The following is a 9084-nucleotide window of genomic DNA, read 5'->3' as shown; positions in this document are numbered from 1 at the left end:
TACCTGGTTCAAACACAGGGTGGAGAAATCTGTAGAATAAATCGAAAACACCTGCTCCAGACGAAAGAGTCGAGTTTCCAGAATTCACACATTCAGGACTCATTCAATCCAGTTATAACCGACTGTATTCCAGATGTGGTGGTTACAAAACAGGCATTGCCACCTCTACCAACACCTGAAAAGATGTCTTCAATGCCTGAAGGTGTTGTTGAAGAAACTGTGAAAGTCACACGTTCTGGTAGAGTGGTTAGACCTCCAAAGCGTTATTCTTGCTAAAATACACTAGTTGTTAACTAAACTAAAGTAGAGACTGAGTTCTGTTCATCTGTAAATTTGTTTTTGTTTTTTTTAGATTTGAATTACTATACTAACTTTCTAATTTGCGATTAGATTTGGTAACAAGGTTATGTTGTGGTAAATGGTGTTTAAAAAATAAAAAAAGGGAGATGTGATATATGCTGGTACTTACCACTAGGTGGAGCCCTGTACGCTTGTATCCTTGTTGTGACCCTGAAAAGAACAGAAGAAGAAGATAGTTTGACAGTGAACACTCGTGGTGTGTTGTGTCTTTATTATATCTTTATTTTCCTAAGTATTAAGCCTAAACAGCTAACTAGGAATTACTAAAAGATATTACAACACATTATTAAAATCTCCCAAAATAAAATTTGGCGCCTCTGGTGAAATATTCTGAAGTCCTTGAACAACATCAGATACAATGTTCGATGCAATGGTTTTGTTAGCTTTCGCATGAATGTACACAGTAGTTATAAAAATTTGTGGAAATTCCCGTGGCAAATAAAATGGACGAAGGGATACTAACAATGACTCAACGTCGGGTGTACAGGTTTTCTCCCGAATAGTCACTGCAGTACAATAGCACTTGGTGACATAGAGGCACACACCCCCACCGCGGGATTTACCTGTGATTTCTGCACTTCTGTCCGAGTGAAATGGAATACCAAAACCATCAATACACAGGCCATTATCCAAATCATCCTCAGTTAGCCAGGATTCTGTGAGTGCTATGACACAGCTGTTTCTATATTCCTGAAGAAAGCGAACATTTCCTTGCAACTCGTCAAGCTTATTTCGTAATGACTGTACGTTTCCCAGGATCATTGAGGGCAGGGGGATACGGGTAAGCTGTTTACACCGTAGTCGCTGACGAACACCTCCCTTTTTTCCTCGCTTCGTTTTCTTAACTTTCCCTGCATTATCTCCAGATGTAGAATTACTGTTCTCCCTCCGTAATATGCCGCCGGCAAGATGAGAAAGCGAGTACTGACCACTGAGTAGACTCGGCGAGTTCCAAGCCAGTAGTTGATCCCTGGTATAATGAATCCTTGAGGCCGGAAACACAGTTCCATGGCAAGCGAAATTCAAGTCCAAGAATATCCAAAACACAATTAGAATGATCCACTTCATTGGTCTCAATGGATAGTTTGTGTTAAAGAGCACCTATCATGGCATTTAAAATGTTCCAAATATTGTTTTAGAAGTCCCCAACAACAGTTTTGCATGCATGCAATGACAAAAAAGACTTTAGTTTTCTTATAATATGCATTTATTTTTACCTGTTTTGACAGCGATTCTCAAATGATTCCTTTAGTGATTCACTTTTCAAAACCCCGCCTTTACGTGACGCTAATCTGCGGTGATTGGTCCGATGACCCAGTCAGTTGTGATTGGTATAGTCTGTGCAGATATTTTCAGAAACGGAACGCCCGTCAAAGTCTTATAGTGACAGTAATTTGTTAATATGTGTCAGGAGTTATGAATATGAAAACCGCGTCTGTACCGTTTGATTGTAATATGAGCCTCAGCTGATCTCATTCATAAAAAAACTCCTCTATTCTCTTCACGAAGACTCGCGACAAATCAACATCCCTCAGGGCTTTTAGTTCAAAAGTGTGTAGATGAGGAGACATATTGATAGATTCTCATATGTCTGTGTCAAATTTCTAAACAGAGGAGTATTTTTTATTCAATACTTCCTCAAAATGCGCAGATATAGCCTAATCATGAGCGATTGAGTCTCTTATGTGTTGTTTTCAATTCATACTGGCAGCCGGAGGGCGCTCTGTGCACATGTGGTCCATGTATGGTACAGACAGATGAAGAAGATACCATGTGCCATAATAGAAGTCCATAATAAAAGCTTCCTGAGATTGCGAAACATACATTTGACGACTAATAAACACTCAATCGTGACGATGTATGGTTTGTCTTCAAGCCACTTAGTCTTCAAATGCTCATCCTTGGGCAGATGAAAAAAGTTTGCTTTTGAGTCGCACTTCAGAACACAGCGTCTCGTCGCCATGATGTTTTCTAGTTTTCACTGGCGTCTTGGAGCGCAATAAGTGGGCGTATCGTATTCAAATAACTTGACAAGTTGACGTCATCTAGTCAGAGAAAAAGCTTCGGTCTTCTAACGATTCTTAAAAATGACGCAGAGTCGACTCTTACTTTTGAAGGAAAATAACTATATATACGGTGCACTGTCATATTTCAAACTATGCAGGATGTTTTTGTTCACTTAGATCTATGTTACACACTAAATGAAAGGTAAATTTCAAAATTCCATGATAGGTGCTCTTTAAAGCACACTTAATCTTGAGAAACACAAACCATTAATCATAAAAACATAAACGGAAACTCTTAAAAACAACACACATAGGACGCTGAATTTTTCCCTCTGCTGGTCGCCGCGTGCCGCGTGCGTTCGCTAAAATATTGGTGGGGACAATTTTGTTATCTTAAAATATTGATTGGGACTAGTACCTAGCGTCCCCCCCTAAACCTACGCCCATGTTTGTAAGGTTGCTTGACCATTTCAAGTGCTCTAAAAAATCTCTCTCTAAAAAAGAAAAGAAAGTTTCTCAATAAAACTGACAAACCGATTCTTGTTTCAGACTTTATCATGTTATCTAGTTTTTGCTTTTGACCTTGGTTCATGCTTTCAGTTTGGAAACACTGATTGTCACCTTACCTTTACAACCCTTGAGTGCATCAGTTGGGTTCTGGGTGTTCAAACCATTAATCTCCATGGCATTATAAAATCCATATTTCAACTGGAGTTCAGTTTCTGCCTTAAAGTATCAACTTGGTTGAACAATACTTCTGTGTTATTAAACTGATTTTAAATTGAGTTGACTCATGACGTATTTTAGACAAAGTTAAACAATTTCAACAAGTTGCCATGGTTTAGTTTCACATTGCTGATGGAAAAACTGCATTATGATGCTCTTAAGAATTCAGTAAGAAAATTGCATCAAGACTTCTGCAGGAATGCCTTGTCCCATGAGTGATCTGCTCTCAAAGGGCCTCATTCATGAAACACGAGCAGAACAAATTTGTGTGTAAATCGTTCGTAAAGCCGCTCTGACATATATTTTCGGATTCACGAAAATGTTTGTATTTTCAAAATGTTAGCTGGTACGAAATAAATGTACACCTGCTCCCTACTGTAAGAGTGGACTCCTGCAGATGGTTAATCTGCAGGGTTGCCGGAAGACTAAGAAAACGTTATCAGAAAGATGGAAGAAAACTGTACATTTCTTGTCTATTTCCACCCATTGCAACTTATACCAACGACGGAAATAAGTGCAGTTACAATAGCAAAATATGTGGGAGAGCGTTGCTATATGGTGACTAAGGTGACTAACCAGAAGTGCAATAGCAGCAAGTGCAGGATATACAACGTTTGCATAAGTGCAGGACATGGATATGTACTGAGTATAAATATATCTATAAATAGAGAGATGGTTATTACTATAAACATAATTTACAGGTGAATATGTACAGTGAATAATATACAGATGGTTATTACTATAAACAGAATTTACAGGTGGACAGAGGTGGGTAGTAACGAATTACATTTACTTCGTTACATTTACTTGAGTAAATTTTTTGGGTAACTTGTACTTTTAGAGTAGATTTAAAGATGGGTACTTTTACTCTTACTCAAGTAAATTTCTTGTGAAAAAACTGTACTTTTACTTAGTTACATTCGGTGGCGTTCCTCCGTTACTGTCAAATGGTAATAATTATATTAAATATATTAAAATAAGTTAAAATGACTTTCGCAAGTCTCGCGAAACGTTGGAGAGGCTGCTTTGCGAGAGGTTGCTACGGATCACCCGCTTATAATTAGCGCGCGTTTCGTCGGAAGATGATGGCCGAAGCAGAGGAAGATGTGTGTGAGCTACGGGAGGCAGATTGCCCGTGGCCTCAAGTTCAGTCTATGTTTTCACTCCAAGATGTCAAAAAGAATAGTTTCATAATGCGATGCATGCTGTGTGCACCAAAACGAACTGACATCTCTCAGCATGCAAGAATTCCACCCTGAAAAGAACATGTAGCGGTAAGTGTCACAATGATGCCTATATTTGAACACTATTAACGGTCATTTGGTAACTACAGGAAATTTTCCCTTATTATAATACTATTTCACACACTGTCCGAGTGTTTTCCTCATATGCGCTCTTGTGCAAGCAATGACAAATCGTTTGAATCCTCCAAACAACACACGTCCACAAACAAACATCTCACATCTTCACATTTACCCTTTGCTTCACAAAACGAAACAAATTGAATAGCCTAATGTGACGTCTTGCATTTATACACAAATCCGGACAGACACCTGTCTGAAGTTTAGAAAATACATACAAGTAAAAACGGTATTGTATTTTATTCCTACCTAAAGAATATCCTATATACTTATAAAAATATAAGAACAAAGTATGTTTTAAGAAGAGCTCTAGTTAGCCCAGCACACCATTAATTTACTCTGTTTAACCATTAATCACATACACACACACACACACACACACACACACACACACACACACACACACACACACACACACACACACACACACACACACACACACACACATATACATATATATATATGGTTCATTAGCTTACATTAGTTAACATGAACTAATAATGAACTGCACTTATAAAGCACTTATTTATCTTTATGTTAATTTAAACATTTACAAATGCATTATTCAAATATTGTTAACATTAGTCAATGCACTGTGAACTAACATGAATAAACCATGAACAGCTGGATTTTTATGAACTAACGTTGACAAAGATGAACTAATGCTGAACAGAGGTGTTGTTCATGGTTCATGTTAACTAATACATTAACTAATGTTAACTAATACAACCTTATTGTAAAGTGTTACAGAGAGGTGTGTCAAAGCTCTCCAAGTAGCCTGAAATTCAGGGTTTTCGCTTCTTATCAATCAGATCGAAAGTAACTAGTAACTAACTACTTGAGTAGTTTTCTCATCGAATACTTTTTTACTCTTACTCAAGTAAATATTACAATTGTTACTTTTACTTTTACTTGAGTAAATATTTCCGTAAGTACTTGTACTTTTACTTGAGTACAGATTTTGGCTACTCTACCCACCTCTGCAGGTGGATATGTAATATAATATACAGATGGCTATTACTATAAACAGAATTTTACAGATAGAGGTATACAATGATATGTTAGGCTAAAATGAGGAATATGGCAGTGGATTCAGGTAGTGCAATAAATTATGGACATAAGCTATCCGAAAAAAAAAGTGTAAAAGTGCAGTGGAAAGTGATTGCATATTACAGTTAGAAGTACGGTGCAAAATGCAAATGTAAACAGTAGGTACTGTAAATAACAATCAGCAGTGCAAATGAGCATAATCCAGTTATATTGTATTGCAATAGGGAGCACTGGAAAGTCAATACCAAATCAAAACTAGTTAGCACAGTATTCGTAATAGAAAGGATTTAATGACAAAATCTGGTTATGGTTACACTTAAAATAGTTTCAAAATGGATGTATGAGATGATAAACTTATACCATTAATCGTACACAGCATGAATAAAATGTTACCTGAGGGATAGAGAAAGAGAGAGAGAGAGAGTGGGGGGAGAGAGAGAAGAAGAGAGCAAAGAAGAGAAGCCCCAATGACCTCAAGAGCCAGAGAATAAGAGAGCCAGAGAAAAAGAGAGAGAGCAATAGTTACAATCCTCTTTTATCTATTCCTTGACCATGTGACTGTAACCAAATGTATTAATTTAAACTGACCAATCAGACCAAACTTCCCCCACTGTAAAGGTGTGGCACCCATTTGGCATACAGGCCTTTCTTTTGTCTTCCAAATGGCCCTTCTGATAAGGAATGTGGGTTGACAACAGCAAAGCAAATTTCTTTGTTGGATTTCAAATATCGAAATAATTTGATTATTTTCAATTCCTTCACTACCACGTGTAAATGGTGTGTAAAACATTTGATCGTTCTGTGTTCTAATTTAGGCAAAATGATGACATTGCATTTTGATGCACTAAGTACCATAATAATATTTCAAGAGTTGATTTGCCCCGTCTTTTTTTTTTTTTTTACTGTTCAACTTTTGGTAATAGGCTCGTCACTGTCACTTTTTACCCGGCCGTCCAATCACAGTGGAGGAGGGGCGGGACAAAAACTACACCGACCAATCATCCCACTTGTACACCGACTGAATATCAATAATGGAGATGTTGATACTGCTTTTTACTGCATTTTTATATTCAATAATATTCTTAAAAATGAGACACTAGTAACACATTACACGCATGGATATTCTGTATTATAGCAACCAAAGTATCTCAGCTGGAAAAACGCTGCCCTTGCAAAGCGCTTTCAAGCGCCACCAGCTGGCCATTTTCAGAAGAGCACCAGCCGTTTTTTAGCTGGGTGAAAATGCTTTGGCGGACACACGATAATTGAATATTTATTGCTCAGCTTATGGTCAATTAGTCTCTTTAGCGTTTATGCAAAAAACTGACGCCAAACCTGAGAAAGAAGTCCAGAAGATTCCACAGCATTCCTGGACACGTCATTTGCAGTTGTAACTCATGGGCGGGGATTATGCTAATTATGAATGAGCGTGTACGCGAGTCCTATTTACGAATGTTTGGAATTCCTTAATATACACACGTTTAACTACCGAATCCGTGGCATACGAAGAGTTTGTGAATCTGGAGGAGAGTTTTCGTAAAAGTCAATTTTATGTGCAAATTACTCAGAATTTGCTCATATATTTACGAAAATTTCATGAATGAGGCCCATATTGTGACTTAATTTTTTTTGTTGTTGTTGTCATCAATGCGTTGTGGTATTGTGCTTTGCCTCAAAGCCATTAAATCCAGCCTTTTGTGTTGTCCGGATTTTATATATATTTTTTGCTTTTGAATAGCTAGTTGGTTTGGTTAATTACCTTTTTGAAAAAAGGAGTTTTAGGAAATTAATTGGAGAGAAATTGGTCTTGCACTGTTTATTTGTTGGACTTTTAGATGGTCTTCCTCCTAAAAGGTGGCAAGTGACCCCATTACAGGCCCCAAATAGAACTTTTTCCCCCCAATATGCCCTTGTTTGCGTTTCTGGACCTGCTGGTACATGTATACTTTATAGGAATGCTAAATGAAGCGCTCTCCAGTTATTTAACCTGTAAGCATCAAACATTGTCACAGCATATCCCACTTTCGGAGAACTCCCCTACATTATTTGTATGGTTTATCTATTATATGGAAAAATGGCATGCATTTAGAGTTCGGTTTGATAATTAGGGTGCCAAACTTGCAGAACCCGCACTGATGCAATTGGTTTCATCCTCTTGTTGTTCTAGGTTAATTTATACAGCAATCCTCAAACCGTTGATTTACACAACACTGTAGTCAAAGACAAGATCTCGCATTAAACCTTAATATTTTTCTGTACAAGATCTTTGGAATGTCAGCTCTGTTTGGTGGTCACTCATGCAACATCCCAGGAATTCTTCTTGCACAGCACAATTTCACAATGAATGTTGTTTATTGCTTCCAAACAGATGTGATTTCCATTAAAAACACTCATGCTCAATGATTAAAAACAAATACAGTTTGTTCAAGGGTTTTTTAATGTCATTATTTGAATGCAAAGTTGAACTGAAACCCAGTTTTTGTTGCATGGACCATCATATAGTCTCAGGCTTTGAACTTTTCGTCTCATTTTTTTCCTTTTTGTTGCTCACTTCCTTTTTTCCCATGTTCACCTGGCCCTTGACCTTGACCTTGTCCTTGACCTGGTGGTCCATGCTGACCTTTCCCTTTCTCTTGGCCCTTTCCATGCTTTCCCTACAAGACATAATCAAAGTAATGAGATCAGATGTCTGTCATTGGATCCTTTAAAAGTGGGTCATTTTGATTTTCACCATTAAATTGTTTTTACCTTGCCACCTTCATCTCCCTATGAGACAGAAAATATGACAATATGATTAGCATAAAATGAAAAAGTCATGAACTGTTTGTGTAGAAGTGCAATTGACACATAGAAAGAGTCTTCATACCTCGGCGTGATGATGATCCTTATCCTTATCTGTGCAATCCTGTCAATATACAGTATGATCAGCGTCACTCTTTAAAATTAACCTTTTATTTAACCAATAAATTGCTATGCACAATTAAAAATATAAATATCTTACCTTCTTTGGTGCTGTAGAAGACATTAGAAAAACAAAAATATGCATAAAAAATTGTTCTCTGATGGCATTTAATTACAATCATTGAAAAAGTGTAAATGTAAAACATCTTGTCGATGCAACAAACAGAAAGATGTCAGTATATTTATATGAAATATCACTTACGTTTATCGCCCATATTGAGATTTTCTTATATGCAGCACAGTAGTAACACTAAACTATATAAAAAAAGAGCCATGCATGTATTATTTCACAAGATCAGTTCTCTACATTTTCTAAATGTACTAAATTATTCAGCATCTGTTTTGGTATCTGTCATCAAACAGTCACATGAATCACGCATTTGACAAATATCTCTGTCCAGTTGCAGCGAATAAATGAAGAATGTCTTACCTCTTTTCTTGTCTTGTGCTTTCTGTGTGGAAATACCGTTTCCTTGCTGTATTTATACTCTAGGTCCGCCCTCAGGTGACACAGATACCTGCTCATTCACACCCAAGAGTGGATAAACAAGTCTGCGTTTGGAGTCTGCATGCTCACATAAAAAGGGTTGAAGGATAATTATATATTTAAGATCAACTGT

The 9084-nt window shown here is 37.2% G+C and overlaps 1 long non-coding RNA gene across 1 annotated transcript; it reads right to left on the bottom strand.

Moving 5' to 3' along the window:
- Positions 1–6418: 6418 nt before the first annotated feature.
- LOC307136145 lies at positions 6419–8607 on the bottom strand. Its single transcript, XR_013817743.1, has 4 exons — positions 8505–8607; positions 8370–8408; positions 8252–8269; positions 6419–8157 (listed from the first exon to the last, which is right to left on the bottom strand). It is a non-coding gene; the product is annotated as an uncharacterized lncRNA (long non-coding RNA).
- Between the last annotated feature and the right edge of the window lie 477 nt (positions 8608–9084).

This window comes from Gobio gobio (assembly GCF_949357685.1).
Source record: "Gobio gobio genome assembly, chromosome: 13".
In the NCBI taxonomy this organism is placed as follows: domain Eukaryota; kingdom Metazoa; phylum Chordata; class Actinopteri; order Cypriniformes; family Gobionidae; genus Gobio; species Gobio gobio.
This window is presented reverse-complemented; position numbering and strand designations above follow the sequence as displayed.